This window comes from Oryctolagus cuniculus, chromosome 2 (assembly GCF_051225735.1).
Source record: "Oryctolagus cuniculus isolate XC-2025 breed Fujian yellow rabbit chromosome 2, ASM5122573v1, whole genome shotgun sequence".
Lineage (NCBI taxonomy): Eukaryota > Metazoa > Chordata > Mammalia > Lagomorpha > Leporidae > Oryctolagus > Oryctolagus cuniculus.
Genome location: NC_142868.1, coordinates 194,634,167 through 194,652,394, shown reverse-complemented (window position 1 = coordinate 194,652,394; position 18,228 = coordinate 194,634,167). Strand labels below are relative to the sequence as shown.

Below are 18,228 nucleotides of genomic sequence, written 5' to 3'. Positions count from 1 at the left end.
ACATACTACAGGGCAGTTATAATCAAAGCAGCCTGGTACCCTGCTACTGGTTCAAAAATAGATGGATAGATGGATGGATGGAACAGAATAGAAACACCCATAATCAATCCAAGCATCTGCAACTAACATCTCAACAAAGGAGCTAAAATCAATCCCTGGAGCAAGGACAGTCTCTTCAACAAATGGTGCTGGGAAAACTGTATCTCCACATGCAGAATCATGAAGCAAGACATTTACTCAACACCTTTCACCAAAATCCACTCAAAATGGAATAAAGACCTAAATCTATGAACAGATACCATCAAATTATTAGAGAACATTGAGGAAAGTCTGCAAGATGTTGGCACACACCAAGAGTTCTTGGAAAAGACTCTAGAGGCACAGGCAATCAAAGCCAAAATTAACAAGTGGGATTACATCAAATTGAAAAGTTTCTACCCTGCAAAAAAACACTCAGGAAAATGAAGACAGAATGGGAGAAAATATTTGTGAACTATACAACTGATAAATGTTTAATAAACTGATTATATGAAGAGATCAAGAAACTCAACAACAACAAACAATCCAGTTAAAAAATGGGCAGAGGACTTAAAAACACATTTTTCAAATGAGCAAATCCAAATGGCCAAATGACACATGAAAAAATGCTCAGGGTCATTAGCCCTCAGAGAAATGCAGATCAAAACCACAATGAAGTTTCATCTCACCCCTGTTAGAATGGCTTTCATACAGAAATCAACAAACAATAAATTCTGGCAAGGATGTGGGGAAATGGTACCCTAATCCACTGTTTCTGGGAATGTAAACTGCTAAAGCCACTATGGAAGATAGTGTGAAAATATCTCTGAGGTCTAAATATAGACCATATGACTCTGCCATCCCACTCCTGGGAATCTACCCAAGGGAAATGAAATCAACATATGAAAGTGCTATCCATGTTTATCACAGCTCAATTCAAATAGCAAAGACATGGAATTAACCCAAATGCCTGTCAACTGAAGACTGGATAAACAAATTATGTGATACGTACACCATGGAATACTACACAACAGTAAAAACAAACAGACAAAAAAAACCAAAACTCTTGAAATCCAGTCATGTGCAACAAAATGGATGAAATGAGAAAACATCATACTTAGTGAAATAAGTCAGTCCCAAAGTGAAAATTCTATATGTTCTTGTAATGTGAGAACTAATAGAACACATAAAATATAATGTGTAGAAAAGAAATTGACACTTTGAGAAGCAATGATTATGAACAGCCCTTCTATTGACTGTTTAACTATAGTTAAAATAGAATTAATCATGTATGTATAAATTTAATTGAAAATAGAGCTTAGTAAAGAATAGGAATGAGAATAAGAAAGAGAAGAGAAAAGGGGGTTGGAGTGAGGCAGGCACAGTGGGAAGAATCAGCAAGATCATAAAGTTGTAATTGTGAAATGTATGAAATTCACAACTGCAAAGAAATATAATCCTACATACATTCATATGTACTTAGTTCTAAGGGTACAACTTAACAACTAGCCATTAGATCCCAAAATCCCTTACGCTGGCTGATAAAAATAGCAGCTTAAGTGTAATAAAGAAACAGATAGGAATAAGATGTAAAGTGGCCATATGGATATGATCAAGAGCTAAAGTGATCATATAAGTAGAACTAAGTGTTTGGAAACAATAATAGAATTAAAAAAAGAATGAAGGCTCCAACATGGGAAGCAGTCCATACAGTGGACTCCTAGAATGACAATCACTTTAAGTAGCACTCTGACCTCAGAATCAGCCCTTAAGACATTGCAGTCTGGCTGGAAAGCCCAGGGGGACATTTCAGGCATGGAAAGCCAGGACACTGTGGAAAAAATGTCCTACATAAAGGACCCCTGTGGATGAGACCCCAGTGAAAAGAAGATGTCACCAAAGAAGGAGGTACACTTTGCATATGTCCTTGTCAAACTAGTGGATCCAAACGGATTCCATAGCCGAGCAGCTCATGTCAAGAGCCTTGGGTGATCACTGATGTCATATATAAGAGTTTTATTTGTTAAATAAACAGCAAGAGTTACTGTGCAATAACTTCTCATGCAGGACCTCTGTCCCAAAAGTTGTATCATCAGACTTAATAGTGAAACTTGTTCTCAAGAATCACTTCCTTTTAGTGCATTAAATGTAGGATATTACCGTGTCTCATAAGTTATGTCTAAGAACTCACAAAAGATCTATCATCCTTGGGTTCTTTTTTAAAGACAATTAAATTTCAAAAAAGAAAGAAAAGGAAGAAGGAAGGGAAAAGAGAAAGGAAAGAAGAAAAAAGCAGAATCACCTTCAAGAAGCTATAAGAAAGAAGAGTCCTTGTTTAGACTGTTGAGAAAATTTCCCTTAGATGTTTTATTCCAGTCTTTCTTTTTTTCTTTCTTTCTGTTTCTTTTTCTTTCTCTGACAAAACAGGAGAGGGAGGAAGAAGCGGGCAGCAGGGGTAGAGGGGAATGTGTTGGAGGGTGTGTGTCTTAGGATAATTACTATATGTTGTACTTATGGCATACATACAAATAAAAAAAAGAGTACTAGAAGTAGAAACTGCTTTTTTTATAATTTATAGATGCAGAAACTGAGTTTTCATGATGATAACAACTTAATTAATTTCACAAAAATATGCAGAGGTATTAGGGCAATCACAAGAATACCAGATTGTTATAGTTTCATTTTGAATGTTGTCAACTCTAAGTTAGTCCTATAACTTATAATAATATAGTATCAATAATAAAAGCCATGTTCCTACTACCAATACCACCAAAAATACAAATAATATCCTCTAACACACCTATTAGGTATGCACTTTTGTACATGCTTTCCTAAACACTTCTTACTGGTCCTGTAACTCAATGCGTCCTGCATTGGTTGGGGTTCAACCAAATCTTATGGCTACAGAACATAAGTTGCTATCCATTTCAGGGTTGGGGAACCTTTTTTTTTTTTTTTTTTGACAGGCAGAGTGGACAGTGAGAGAGAGAGAAAGAGAGAAAGGTCTTCCTTTGTCATTGGTTCACCCTCCAATGTCCGCCGTGGACGGCGCGCTGTGGCCGGCGCAGCGCGCTGAACCGAAGGCAGGAGTCAGGTGCTTCTCCTGGTCTCCCATGGGGTGCAGGGCCCAAGCACTTGGGCCATCCTCCACTGCACTCCCTGGCCACAGCAGAGAGCTGGCCTGGAAGAGGGGCAACTGGGACAGAATCCGGCACCCCGACCGGGACTAGAACCCGGGGTGCCGGCGCCGCAAGGCGGAGGATTAGCCTAGTGAGCCGTGGCGCCGGCCTGGAGAACCTTTTTAACTGAATATTTACAACATAATTCATACAAAATTATCAATTTAAAATCAGTCTCTGTAGATTCATGGAATTCTGAGTCCCGATTGTGGTTGCCTTGCAGGAATAGATCGGATTATTTCGTAGGCCACTTCCCATGGGCCCGATGTTCTCTAGCACTGTGATGCAGACTGAGAAAAAATTGGAAATAACAGTGATCTGTGACATATAGATATGTGTGTGTGTGTATCCATGTACATGCCTACATATTACACATTACATTGCATGTTCTATATGTCATCATCACTATTTCTGTTTGGTCAAGGAAGTCAGAAGAGGAAAACTTAATCATTTTACATATCCCTGGGGTTAGCTGATTAACACATTTCCTGGTAATATTTGCCTTGTCTTGGCCTATACCTACTTATTTTTCACGACTTTATTGATAAATTGTGGAGACTCAGTTCCTACTCTAATGGCAGTAAAGGGAGGAATTTCTTTCTTTCTTTCTTTCTTTCTTTCTTTCTTTCTTTCTTTCTTTCTTTCTTTTCTTTTTTGGTTTGCTTTGTCTTGTTTTTGAAGTCAGAGGAGAAAATTCACAAAGAAAAAGAGAAGGGAGGAGAAAACTGTGTAGGATGCAGAAAAGCACAGAAATGAACAGCTGATTTAAAGAACCTAACTCACAATGCACGACAGAGAAAGCAGAATGCAACATCTATTTATGCAAATATTTCAAAATAACTTCAAAAATATCTTGCCAATGACATGGGCAAAAGTGGCACTGAAGAAGGATGTTAGGGAATCTGTGAAAGAATCAGTTATACCCAGATCCCTTTCTCCCTCACCGTCTTATAAAATCTCTTCCTTTGTGTTAAATGATTAATTTATTATTGTAATATGTTTAATTAACAGAAAATACCTGTATGTTTTATAGGATCCAGTGCAATACATCAAAAGATGTACACACATAAACCAATCATACCAGGCAATTAACTATCTGCTACTTTGTGGTGAACTATAGTTACCCAGCTGATCTGAGGAACTCCAGCACCCATTGCCTTCACTTGAGTATGTTTTAGTAACACTATCAGATCATCCCCCAGTCCTAGACTTGCCAGCTCCTAGAAATAACTAATTTTTTTTGGAGCTTGTGCATCCAGTGCAGCAGTGAGAATACTGTTTAGGACCCTCATCTTTCATAGCCGAGTACCTTGGTTTAAATCCCACTTCCACTCCCAATTTCAGGTTCCTGGTAATGTGCACCCTGAGAGTCAACAGGTTCTGGCTCAAATACATAGGATCCTGGCACTCAAGGGGAAGACTTCATTTGAGTTCCATTCTCCCACCTTTAGCCTGGCCCTGTTCCATCTGTTATTGGTATTTGGAGAGTGAAATAAGGGTTGGAAGCAGTCTCTCTGTCTCTATCAATATGTATGTATGTATGTATGTATGTATGTATCTATTTTTCAAATAAAAAAAGGAAATTTAAAAAGGACTTTTAGATTCTTAGTGATTATATATATATATATATATATATATATATTTCTCATTTAAAAAAAAAATTCTACCAGTGAGAGAGAACATGCAGTATTTGTCTTTCTGTCTGGCTTAATTAATTTAGCATAATGATCTACAATTTCCATTCATGTGGCTGCAAGTGTCCAGGCTTCATTCTTTCTTACAGCTCAGTAATATTGCATTGTATAGGTATGTCACTTATTTTCAGGAAAATTCCAGATGTTATGCTCCATCTCTTCTAAAAGGATAAATAAAATCAAACTAAGGAAAATATGAGATCTGGGAAACATGGGAGAAAACAACTTAGAGACATGCAGAGATTTCACAAAGAAATGATAAAGATATGACAGATAACAGTGCAGCAATATGCTTGGAGAATCACCTGTCCTGATTAAAGGAGTTCAAAATGGTTTTGGAGGTAATTCTGAAAAAGCTGCCTAGATTGCACACTTAACACTCTTGGATTAGGTAGAAGAAATTGCACACAACTTGGGAAATGGTGGGGCTGAAGTAGAAATAAAAAACAGAACTCGAGGCAAGTGATGAGCCTAGTAGTTAAGACACTGGTTAAGATGCTGTCATCTGCTTCTTTCCAAAGAAATGGTCATCAAAGAAGGATGTACTTCTCTCTGAAGGGAGGTGAGAACTTCCACTTTGCTTATGGCCTTTAAATACTGACAGAGTTTGTGTACTCAAGAGGTTTCCATAGCCTAGGTAGCTCATGTCAAGGACCTCGGGTGATACCTGATGTCATACATAAGGGTGTTAATTGCTAAATTAACAACACGAATCACTGTGCACTAATTTCCCATGTAGGATCACTGTCCACAAAATAGTTGTATTATAACTATGTCTAAGTGCTTGAAAAAGATGTATCATTCTTACGTGCTTATTTAAAGTTAATTAAGTTTCCCTCCCCCTAAAAAAGAAGTGAAATTAACTTCATTATGCAGTGACTTTGAACAGCTTTGTCTGTGTTTAAAGTTAATGAAAAATGGATCTTAGTGGATAATGGGACTGGGAATGGGAGCAGAAAGAGCGGGAGGGGAGGGTGAGTGGGTGGAAGGGCGAGTATCGTAGGAACAATCACTGTATTCCTAAAGTTGTACTTATGGAATGTATGAACTTTGTATTCTTTAACTAAAAGATTTCTTTGGGGGGGGATAAAAAAAAAAACTAAAAAAAAAAAAAAAAGATGGCTGCATCCTACATGGGAGTACTCACGTTCTAGTCCCATCTCTGGCTCCTCATTGCCGCTTCCCTAGGAGGTGGCAGCGATTGCCTAAGTTGCTGGGTTCCTGTTACTCATGTGGAAGCTTGCCTTGAGTTCCTGACTCCTAACTTTGGCATTTGGCTTTTGCAGACACTTGTAGAATGAGTCACCAGATGACCTCTGTCTATCTCCTTGCCTGACAAATAAATAAAATATTTTTAATACAGAACTAAGGAAGGCTAACAGATAGTAAAATCATTATCTATGAAATGGCATTTAAAATATAACAAAACATTTCACAGGAAATGAATAAAACAGTATACTATACATTTCAGCCATGGAAAACATTCATCTAATAACAATAACTTATGTATTAAATATTGATTCAACACAAATTAAAACATATTTGTATTCAGAAAATTGGGATGAGGGTAAGAGGAAGTTTACACATTATGTTGTAGGACAATATCATCATTCAGAATCAGTAGCTAATGGCCAAGATTGAAAAATCCATACAGGGTAATATAAACAGATTATTTGGAGAAGTGCAGAAAAACTGCAAAATGATCAGGTAAAAGGGTTGAAAATAGGAGCATGGAGTGCGCCTAACCTGGAGAACTCCTAAGTTTTTTTTTTGGGGAAATATTTGATGTGGCCTTTTTCTTTAAATTTGTGCCTGTATTATTTGAATTAATATTTTTTGAAAAGCTCTACTGTGTACATTGAACTTTTATTAAAAACATTACCACTTTTCATTTGCTGTTATTTGTAAATGTGTATGTCCATAGAAGCATAATTATGTGACCTTCTTTCTGGGACTGCTTCAAACATTCTTTGATTACCACTGAGCTTTGCAAGGAGATTGAATGAGAGATCAGTTAGCATAGAGAACTGTGTTTCCCTCTGCAATGGATTCATGGAAACCTCACCAGTTCAGGATGCCAATGGCCTTGCAGGAGTTAGGCAGGTTACCAGTCAGGGTGTCCTCTTACCCTTTCCATGTTTGGTGAAGCAGCAGAACTATGAGGTGTGAAGATCAGTGTATCTACATCACATGCAGGTGTGGGTGCCACTTTTGAGCAATCTGCCACAGGCAGGTTTCTTCTAGAGCTCACAGATTTACAACATGCAGACATACACAAAATACACAGGCATTGAGTAGCTTATTTTGTCAATGCTGCAATTTTTTCTCTTCCTTTAAAAGGCATTAACATAAAAAAGGCATTGACATGTAAATGTCTACCCTTGAAAAATTTGATGTGGCTTAATTCTTCCTGCGCTGAAAACAGCAGAGTTCCATCAAACACAAAATGAAAAGATTTATGGGGAAAACTAGAAATAACAAATGCAAGATGTTTCCAAGACCATTTTCTCGCAGTTTTCATGAAGGCAGGTGATTCTCTCATGCATGTTTTCATCAGGAACTGTTTTATCTTTTCATCCAGTGAATTAAGGGAGAGGGAAAATTTATCTGTGGAGAATACAAAGGGTAAGATAAGAAATATCTTGCAATAGCATAGAGAGAAAATATAAAAAGAAAAAGAAAATACATGATGTTTTTTTTTTAAGATTTATTTATTTATTTGAAAGTCAGAGTTACACAGAGAGAGGAGAGGCAGAGAGGGAGAGAGAGGTCATCCATTCGCTGGTTCACTCCCCAACTGGCTGCAACGGCCAGAGCTGCGCCCATCCGAAGCCAGGAGCCAGGAGCTTCATCCCAGTCTCCCATGTGGGTGCAGGGGCCCAAGGACTTGGGCCGTCTTCTACTGTTTTCCTAGGCCAAAGCAGAGAGCTGGACTGGAAGTGGAGCAGCTGGGATTTGAACTGGCGCCCATATAGGATAATGGCACCACAGGCTGTGGCTTCACCTGCTTTGTCACAGCGCCAGCCCCCAACATGATGGTTCTGAATAACTTTTGCTGAGCTGTATGGTCATAGCAGGGCTGTATGGTCATAGCATCAAGGGATACTGCTCTTAGTGGCTGTCAGGGTTTTTAGTACAGGAGTAGAACTTTTCAATCAACAGTCACACATTTCTATTCCATTAATGGTGAGGGTGCCTTTCACCCTGACAGCAGTGAGTCCACGGGAGCTTTAGTATAACCAAAAAAGAAAATCGCTTAGATTATACAATTTAGAGGGGGTAAACTTGTTTCCTTTCAGCAGGAAAAATAATAGTTCCTGAAATAAACATAATGAAATTGGCTTAAATGATCTTTTCTTCAAAATCAGAGGTGATACGTATGTTATTGAATATAGGTATTTCAATGTAAGATTTTTTGATATTTTTGTCTTTTTTCATATAAATGTATGAAAACCAATGGGTGTTAAAGCTTTCCTCCTCTCTGATAAGCACTCTCATCGTATCTCCACTTGTAACAGCTGTTTGGTTACTCGTTAAAGCAACCACAGATTGACAACCACACTGAGTTATTGCCACCAAGGTTACAAATTAATCCCTGCCTTCCAAGCATGCACAATCTATTAGAAAAAATGAAGAAAATTAAATTCATTGAACTGTTAAAGATACCGTGATTTCCATGGTACACGTGGAAGATTGGAAACACGGACAGGTGAAGTTGCTGGGGTAATACAGCCAGTGTCTACTGGAAGCAGCACTCATGTCTGGGCACCTCTGATTCTGCACTGCAGAGCTCCTGCCGGATCTAATGTTTCTGGGATGGATCAAAAGGGAGGTAATCCGAGAGCTACAGAAACAATGCCTGAGTTTTAGGAATGTATAGATCTCAGCTAGCAATGTTGTCATAAAGAAATATTTAAGAAGGTAATTAAAATTACAATTCAAAACCGCAATCTAATGTATAATGTTATAGAATGAATGTGTGTCTCCTCCAAATGTCTTCTGCAGAAACCCAGTCCCCCACTATGTTGGTATAGAGAGATCTGGTTTTGGGGAGGTAATTAAGTTATGAAGGTGGTATCCTGACATAATAGACCTCAGACTATCTATAAACGCAGAACCAATATTTACAAGTCATCAAACCAGTGTGTCCTTTGCTCTTGGACTTCAGTCTCCAGGATTTTGATACATAATTTTTGTTGTGATTGCATCCCTGAAGGAATAACATACACAGTAACATGCATCAAAAGTTCACTGGCCATGTAAAGTTTCTTTGCCTAAGAATGCTTAAATAGCAAGGTTTAGCAACACAGCATAAAATGGGAAAGCCAAATGTAGCTATGCATTTGGATTTAACAAAATTTATTGGTCTATGTCTGTCTTCAGGCACTGTACTAGGCACTTCACATTCATCATCTTTATTCACATACTATGTAAAATGGTTGTATCTGCTCACCAGGAAGATGTTCATCAGGGAGAAAGATTTGATCTTGGGACCAGCACTGTGGCATAGCTGCTGAAGCTGCCTCCTGCAGTGCCGGAATCCCATAAGGGCAGCAGTTTGGGTCCTGGCCACTTCACTTCTGATCCAGCTCTCTGCTATGGCTGGGAAAGCAGTATAAAATGACCCAAGCCCTTGGGCCCCTGCACCATGTGGGAGACCCGGAAAAAGCTCCTGGCTCCTGGCTTCGGATCAGCACAGCTCTGGTCATTGCGGCCAATTGGGGAGTGAACCAGCAGATGGAAGACCACTCTCTCTGCCTCTCCTGTTTGTGTAACTCTGACTTTCAAATAAATATATAAATATTTTAAAAAAGATTTGATCTCATCATGAATACAGAGGATTTGCGGGATAGCACATTATGTTTTAGAATATGAGAACTGGGATTTCAGTTTTGGCTCTGCCTTTTGCTAGCTTTGAAGCCTATAGTAAATGAGCTCCTTCAAGCAAGGAACATTCGAGCATGAATGGAGCTCCTGAGTGGCCTCAGGGACCATTTTCTGTCCTGTTCAGTTAGTTGTTGATGGGCCCGTAGCTAATAGAATACTCTTCCAATTTAGTTAGATGGTTAGTAATATTTTTGCATTTTAATCCTTGCTTAAAATAAATTAAACCATTAGGCTGGCACCGCGGTGGCTCACTAGGTTTATACTCTGCCCGTGGCGCCTGCACTCAGGGTTCTAGTCCCGGTTGGAGCGCCAGATTCTGTCCTGGTTGCCCCTCTTCCAGTCCAGCTCTCTGCTGTGGCCCGGGAGGGCATTGGAGAATGACCCAAGTGCTTGGGCCCTGCACCCGCATGGGAGACCAGGAGGAAGCGCCTGCCTCCTGCTTTCAGATCGGCGCAGCACACCGGCCGTGGTGGCCATTTGGGGGGTGAACCAACGGAAGGAAGACCTTTCTCTCTGAAAACAACAACAAAAAAATAAGTTAAACCATTAAATTGGTGATTTATAGCCAAGTTGTAAGCCTGGTTGATCCCATAGTCTGTGCTCTTCATTATTCTTGGATTTTCATACTTCCTCCTTTGCCTTTCATATTTCCTTCCGCAACCTTGGTTTCATCACTTACAAGTCTTGTCATTTTACCACCAGAAAATTACTCACTTGCTTACCTGTGAGTGGAACTTGTGTTTATTATTTTTTTTTCTTTTTCTTTTTTTTTTTTTTTTTTAATTTGACAGGCAGAGTTAAACAGTGAGAGAGAGAGAGACATAGAGAAAGGTCTTCCTTCCGTTGGTTCACCCCACAGATGGCTACCACGGTTGGCGCTGCACTGATCTGAAGCCAGGAGCCAGGTGCTTCTTCCTGGTCTCCCATGCAGGTGCAGGGTCCCATGCACTTGGGTCATCCTCCACTGCCTTCCCAGGCCACAGCAGAGAGCTGGACTGGAAGAGGAGCAACTGGGACAGAAGCCGGTGCCCATATGGGATGCCAGTGCTGCAGGCGGAGGATTAACTAAGTGAGCCATGGTGCCAGCCCCCAAGTTTATTATTTTTGAAATTGGCCACACTTTAATTGCTACATCACAATGCCAGCCCTTACTGAATATTTTTGAATGAAAAAAATTACTACACTCTATTTACTTTAATTGATCCAGCCCAAATTCACAACAGTGTTGTGTTTAAGCAGAAAGTATAATTGACACTGAGGCAGTAACAAGCATTGCCATATAGAGAAATCAATAAAATATTATTTCTTTTTAAACAAAATATTATTTCAGTATAAACTTGCATTTCTTATTAGATTTCCAATCAGACAAGTTGGTATGATATAATATTATAGTACACATTCTGAAATTCAGTGATATTGCATTCCTTGGGGAAGTTTCTGTTTTCCTAAAATGTCAATTCCGATGAAACCTACCCAGTTCTATTGACTTTTTAGTGTTTGTGTTAGGATGTTTACTTTCTATTCAAGTGAGTGTTACAAGTTGATCTGCTTACTCCAAATCTTACTTTTTTCACTCTTCTTTGATCTGATTACATGAAACATGAAACAAAACCAAGCAACACGTGCAAATTTACTAACACCTATTTTATCCCATTGATGTACAAATAAGATGACAAATAAGCTTATAAAATAGCTTATAATAACATGAATATAGTATAGGAAATATAGCAGGGGAAAAGAAGAATGTATATTTGTCAACAAGAAGCTCCAAGGAAGTTATTATGATTAAAGAAATATTTGAATCAAATGTCAACACCTTTAGCAAAGAAAAGGGTTTATGTATTGTGTATTTTAAAATTTCTAGTAGAAAGATATACAGAAACTTTTTAGGGATAGAAATTTTTGTTGTATTGATATTATTTTAAAAAATATCCTACACAGAATTTTGGAACTTTTTTCCCTCATGTGGTGTGGTGCACAAGGAATGAGAAAATATGTGAGTCTTTGCATAGATTTTCATGATAAATACTCCAAAAATTCAAATTTTTGAATTATGTCTTAGAAAAAAGCTAAAGGTCACAAAATTTTTATTTATTTTTAAAATTTATTTGAGACTCAGAGAGATAGAAGAGATACAGAGATAGACAGGCAGATCTACCATATGGTTCACTCTTCAATCACCCACAAAACTGGGACCTGGGCCAGGTAAAAGCCAGAAAATGGAAACTCCATCCAGATCTCTCTCATCAGTGGCAAGGATCCAACTACTTTAACCATCAGTGCTGTCTTGCAGGGTGCATGTGATCAAAGGTTGGAATTGAGGTCAGAGTTGGGATTTGAACCCACTCATTCTAGTATGGAATACAGACATCTTAATTGCTAGACCAAACACCTGCACTCAAGGTCATATTTTAAATATCATATAAAATTATGATTCTGAAATTCAGAATCATAATTTGTCTTTGACTTTGGATTTATAACTGTCTGGTGCATTAGCAAATTAAAATTAGCAAATGAAATCTTGAGGAGTAGAAGGTCAGGATGAGTGGAGGATGAATAAGAATGTTACTTTGTGAGAAAAATGTTTATGCTTAGTGCTAAAACATGTGAGCCGTCATGAAAACATGAGGAGTACCTATAGTCAGTATCAGATGAGCATGAATTATAACAGAAGCAGAGCAAGGTGACAACAGAGGCAGGGTAAAAGCGCTTTCATGTTAAAGCCCATTCCCCTTCACATGTTAAATGTATGTGAGCCTATGACCTACACCTGTCAGAGTCACCCGCATGCCTTCTCGGACTCAGACTTCCATGGCTGGTGTCCCAGGCGGACTTAGTCATCCACTGAAAGTGACAACACAAGCTGTAGTCACTTGGCTGAATTTGGGAATGCCTCTTTTACTCCTTCCTCTTTCAGCGTCTCCAGAATTTCTTTCTTCCGGGTAACCCACAGGTGGGAAGAATGATTGTGTGGAAATCTGCCACTGCACAGTTTGGAAACACAGTGATAACATATTTGTTTGGAGTGGCTTCAGGCAGAGGAATGATGGTGACTAGAAGACACTTCTTGAATTTTGGATAAAAATTATACTACTTAAATTATGTGTTACTGGCCCAGTCTTCACAATCTGTTGAAGCTGTGTATAGGGGATATCTTCACTTCTCAGGTTTTTTAGTCTGGCCACCACCTCTGTTATTTCCTTCACTCTTACATCTGATGTTTCCTGGAGAGTGAATTATCTTAGATATTTATCATTGAAATTGCCCCCCCACCCCACTTGCATCCCGGAAGTGATGAGGCATGTCCAGCTTCTCGGCTTTAATAGTCATGACGGTACAGTCTTCTTGAGAAGCCTTATCAATGTGTGGCAAGAAGCAGAATTCCACAGACGGTCTGATTCATTACAAAAATAGTTTAAGTAAGTAAAGATGACATAATTAATGAAACATTCTGAGCAAAACCTCAGATGCTGTGTGGATTCCAGGGAAACTGATAGTCAAGAGTTAAAAGTTTCAGGAGCTAAGAGTTTGACTAGTTGCCGAGGACTTCAATTGGGAGTAAAATGGAACCAGCTTTCCCCCACGCTTTCTTTCTCAATCTCTCTATATCCAGTAATGGGATTCCTCTAGTGATTTTCTCCAGTTAAGATAAAAAATCCCTTTTTGATAAAAATATGTCATTTTCTGTCTTATCAACATAGTACTAAGGTGTAGAAAATTCATTTGGTGGTCAGCTTTGTGGTGAAAGGGGCTCAGCCTCTGCCTATGACAGCAGCATCCCACATGGGCACCAGTTTCTGTCCCAGATGCTCCTCTTCTGATCCAGCTCCCTTATACTGTGCCTGGGAAAGCAACAGAACATGGCCCAAGTGCTTGGTTCCCTGCATCTACATGGGAGAACCTGATGAAGTTCCAGGCTCCTGGATTCAATCTGACCCAGCCCCTGCTGTTGCTGCCATTTGGGACATGAACCAGAGGATGGAAGATTTTCTCTCTCTCTGTCTTTTTCTCTCTGTTTCTGTCTCTCTGTCTCTCTCTCTTTCTCTTCCTTCTGACTTCCAAATAAATTAAATAATTTTAAGAAAAAAAAAAAAAAAAAGCCGCCGGCGCCGCGGCTCACTAGGCTAATCCTCCACCTTGCGGCTCTGGCACACCGGGTTCTAGTCCCGGTCGGGGCGCCGGATTCTATCCCGGTTGCCCCTCTTCCAGGCCAGCTCTCTGCTGTGGCCAGGGAGTGCAGTGGAGGATGGCCCAATTTCTTGGGCCCTGCACCCCATGGGAGACCAGGAGAAGCACCTGGCTCCTGCCTTCGGATAGGCACGGTGCGCCGGCCGCGGCAGCCATTGGAGGGTGAACCAACGGCAAAGGAAGACCTTTCTCTCTGTCTCTCTCTCTCACTGTCCTGAGAGAAAAAAAATAATAATGAAAAAAAAAGACAAATGCATTTGGCTTTCCTGAGATGCCCGTCCAGTCTGTCAGGTGTATTTTTTTTTTTTTCTTCAACAAGCTTGGCCAGCATGCTTACTGCTTCCATCTCATGTCTGGAATTATTTTCTTGTGCTAAGACAAGGGCCTCTGATCAGCCATTTCTGATGAGCATGAGACATGATTGCCTTCTCCAGTGATGAGAAACTGACAGTAGCCGTGTGCCACATGGCATCTTTTGTGTCTATATTAAAGAAAAGAAGGAATGCCAGAAGGACCACCGTCCTCCCTGTGCTCAGGAGGTCCCCCAAACATGGTGCACCCCAGTGTGATCTGTGAAGGCTACAATGGGCCCATGGTGAGAACCTGCTACACGTGCAGCGTCTGCCAGAACTATGACCTGGGCAGGACCTTAAGGGGAAAGACATGCACAGGGAACACAGGGAGCTCAAGGCCCCCAACCCCTTCTCTTTAGGACCTTCTCTCACAGATGTTGGCTCTGAAAGCTGACCCTTGGGTCCTTCAGGTGTCCAGGCTGGGAGATGGGTCATCTGGGGAACTGGAGCCCATGTCCTCCTGGAGCAGGGGATGCAAGCCCCATATCCATAGTGGGATCAGCTTCTGGTCCATCAAGGGAGCAAGGGTGAACTTATGAAGAACGTGGAGGGAGAGTGTGGCAGCTGCCCTTAGCTCTCTGGGCACTGAAGCTGTGTTTATGTGAAACATGGCAAGGAAAGAAGCAGCCTGACACCTGTCTCTCCAGAAAGTCCCAGCACGGAAGAGAAGTGCGGCTTTCAACAAAGCAGCTGCTCTTCTGAATCCAGCAAACGCACAGCACAATCTCTGGGAGAGCGGATGACAAAGATAGTCCTGGAGACCAGGGAGACCGGGAGCAAATGGAGTTGGCTAACTGCTCTGCAGGAGATAATGACTGGACTCATTTGTCTTCAAAAGAAGTGGATCTGTTGGCCGGTGCCGTGGCTCCCTAGGCTAATCCTCCACCTGCGGCGCCAGCACTCCATGTTCTAGTCCCAGCTGGGGTGCCAGATTCTGTCCCGGCTGCTCCTCTTCCAGTCCAGCTCTCTGCTGTGGCCCAGGAAGGCAGTGGAGGATGGCCCGGGTCCTTGGGCCCTGCACCTGCGTGGGAGAACAGGAGGAAGTATCTGGCTCCTGGCTTCGAATCGGCACAGCATTGGCCGTAGCGGCCATTTGGGGGGTGAACCAACGGAAGGAAGACCTTTCTCTCTGCCTCTCTCTGACTCTCTCACACTAACTCTGTGTGTAAAAAAAAAAAAAAAGAAAGAAAAGTGGTCCTGTTGACAGGTCAGCTAGCTCCAGTCTGCAGATGCTGGGTTCTCCTGCACAGCTCTCTGAACCCTTCCCAAAAATAACCCAGTGGACTGACGGAAGCTGCTGTTTGCCCTCATCTTCCACCAGAGGCTGACCCCTGGCTGATGGAATCTCTGTCTCAGATGCTGTTCCTGGGGTTTTCTGATGAAGGTTGTTCACTCACCAGGCTCCTGCAGACCAAGAACTGCAGCACTGTGGCCGACCTGGACACCATCCAGTATTCCAAGCACCCATAACAGTTGTGACGCTGTCTGTTCTCCAGCCCCATTGTGTCCTCATTCCCTGTCACATAATTGCACTGAGCTGGTGCAGAAGAGCAAGGCCTTCCTAAGGGCCAGTTTCTCTGCATTCTACTCCAGAATTTAGGGGGTACACATGCAGGCGGCCATTGAGGGCAGTAGCACAAATGACACAAAGCGAGTTCCATGTGTGTGCTGACTGGTGCCAAACATCCCAGCTGCCCTCCAGTGTCCTGGCTCTTGCAGCTACGGATGGCATGGGGAGGCCTTGCTCTTGCCTAGCAGAATGCAGCCAGTACATAGCGGCACACCAACTCCCACCAGCAGTCCAGAATATATCCTGTCTCATGGCTTAGTGCTTTCCCATTTTTAAACAGCTGGTAGTGCACTGACATTTAGTTGATTTGCCACTAGAAACCTGAGAGACTCTTAGGGAGGGTGGTCCTGCACCAAGTTCAAAGGCTCCCATACTTGGAAGGAGACTGGTTCTTAAGGCAAGGATGTGGTGTGGGTATCAACTGAGTGCTGCCTCCTGGCTCATCACTATGATGACTCCGTTATTTCATTTGTAAGAAATCTGTAATTAAATGCTATGAACACTTAAACACATTTGAAAATAAACATCATTACAAGTTGGTTATTGAGGGAGAAAGGGCGAAACGAAGCACTGTGGATGAAGCAAAGTTATTGACACACTTAACCTTGAAGAAGAGGACTGTGCAGGGGCAGGGGCTTGCTATAGTGAGAAGCATAGGAAGAAGCCCTTATGGAGCTTAATAAATAAGCGAAGGTAAACACTGCACATTGGTTTTACTGAGAATTTCTAATAAAGAGCTTGTTTTGATAAATGCAATAATGACTACAAGATTCTGGGTGATTTATCAACCCATCAGTTAACACTGATTTTTACAGAAACTATCTCAGTTGGATTTGGAATTTAAAAATATTGTGATTAGGAGGAAGTAAGACTGTTTAGGAGGAGGTGAAAAGTGGGATGATGCAGAGATTCCTGTTATTCTCTGAGATTCTGAGGCTAGGAAATGGTGAAGAAAATTAGCTATGGCATGGGAAACAGATGGCAACAGTCTGACATCGGTTTTCAATCATCCAAAGACTATAAACCTCAACTTGTGGAGCCAGGGTAGAATTGTGCAGCTCCAAGGCTCACCCAATGTCCTTGACACTTTCTCTGATATTTATTTTGTCAATTTTCAGTTTTTCCCCTGCTCAGATGCTTCTGTTTTCCTTACTGAGAGAAAAATTACCCCACTGGAGGAAGAGCAGGAAGAGGAGGAGGAAGAGGAGGGGGAGGAGGAAGAGGAGGGAGAGGAGGAGGAGGAGGTGGAAGAGGAGGAAGAGAGGGAGGAGGAGGAAGAAGAGCAGGAAGAGGAGGAGGAAGAAGAGGAGGAGGGAGAGGAGGAGGAAGAGGAGGGAGAGGGGAAAGAGGAGGGAGAGGAGGAGGAGGTGGAAGAGGAGGAAGAGGGGGAGGAGGAGGAAGAAGAGCAGGAAGAGGAGGAGGAGGAGGAAGAAGAGGAGGAGGAAGAGGAGGAAGAAGAGGAGGAGGAGAAGGAGGAGGAGGAGGAGGAGGGGAAGGGGAGAGGGGAAGGAAATGAGGAGAGGGAGGAAGAGCCTTGCAAATTCATTACCTACAATCTGTAATCTTTTCCCTCAAATCCTTATATTTTTCTCCAGATATTTGCTCCATACTCATGTCTAGAAAGTGAATCAAAGCCATGAATATCAATAACCTATAGCAGAATCATAAATGCCATTCCTTTGGGTCATATGTTTGTTTGTTTTTTTTTTCGGTGTTGTCACCAATATTATTCCTTCCCTGGCTGCTTGCTTCCAGAGCCGTCTCTATTTCATTCAGACCCTTGTTCTGTTTATGTTATTTCATATTGCTATTAAGAGACACAGCTTTCAGTGTTTATTAAAGATTTAAAAACACACAGATTGGTGTAATTTAATTGAAAAATGTTGGCATTTCTCTATAAAATTAGAGAACTCCTTCCAATGATTTGTCTCTAAAAATTGCCTTGGGAAAAAAAGTAAAGAAGCGTTTCTATTTTCCTTGCAAGGCGATAATTTAAAGTCAGCCCAGTGTACGTGTTATCAGATTTGTAATAATCTGTCACTCCTGGCAGCAAAGAAAATTAAAAGAACCAATTTATTCCACAGAATGAAATGCAAGATCCCCCTCCCTCTGTGAAAATAATGTAAGGTGCAAGAAATGTGTTCATATCATTTTCTATTTCTGCTACAATGACAGGAATAAACCGCCAGGGAGGGATTTTCTCTCTTCGCAACACCTGCAATGAAAACTCATTTCTTCACGATCTTGTATTTTCTGTATTCTGTAACTCATTGCTCTGTGTTTCGTGGGCCTGCTTTGGTGAAACCTTCCACTAGATGCCAGTCAGCCCCTCCCTCTGA

The 18,228-nt window shown here is 41.2% G+C and overlaps 1 pseudogene; it reads left to right on the top strand.

Moving 5' to 3' along the window:
- Window positions 1-14,383: 14,383 nt before the first annotated feature.
- Window positions 14,384-15,789, top strand: LOC100353507 (sequestosome-1-like; annotated as a pseudogene).
- Window positions 15,790-18,228: the final 2,439 nt, after the last annotated feature.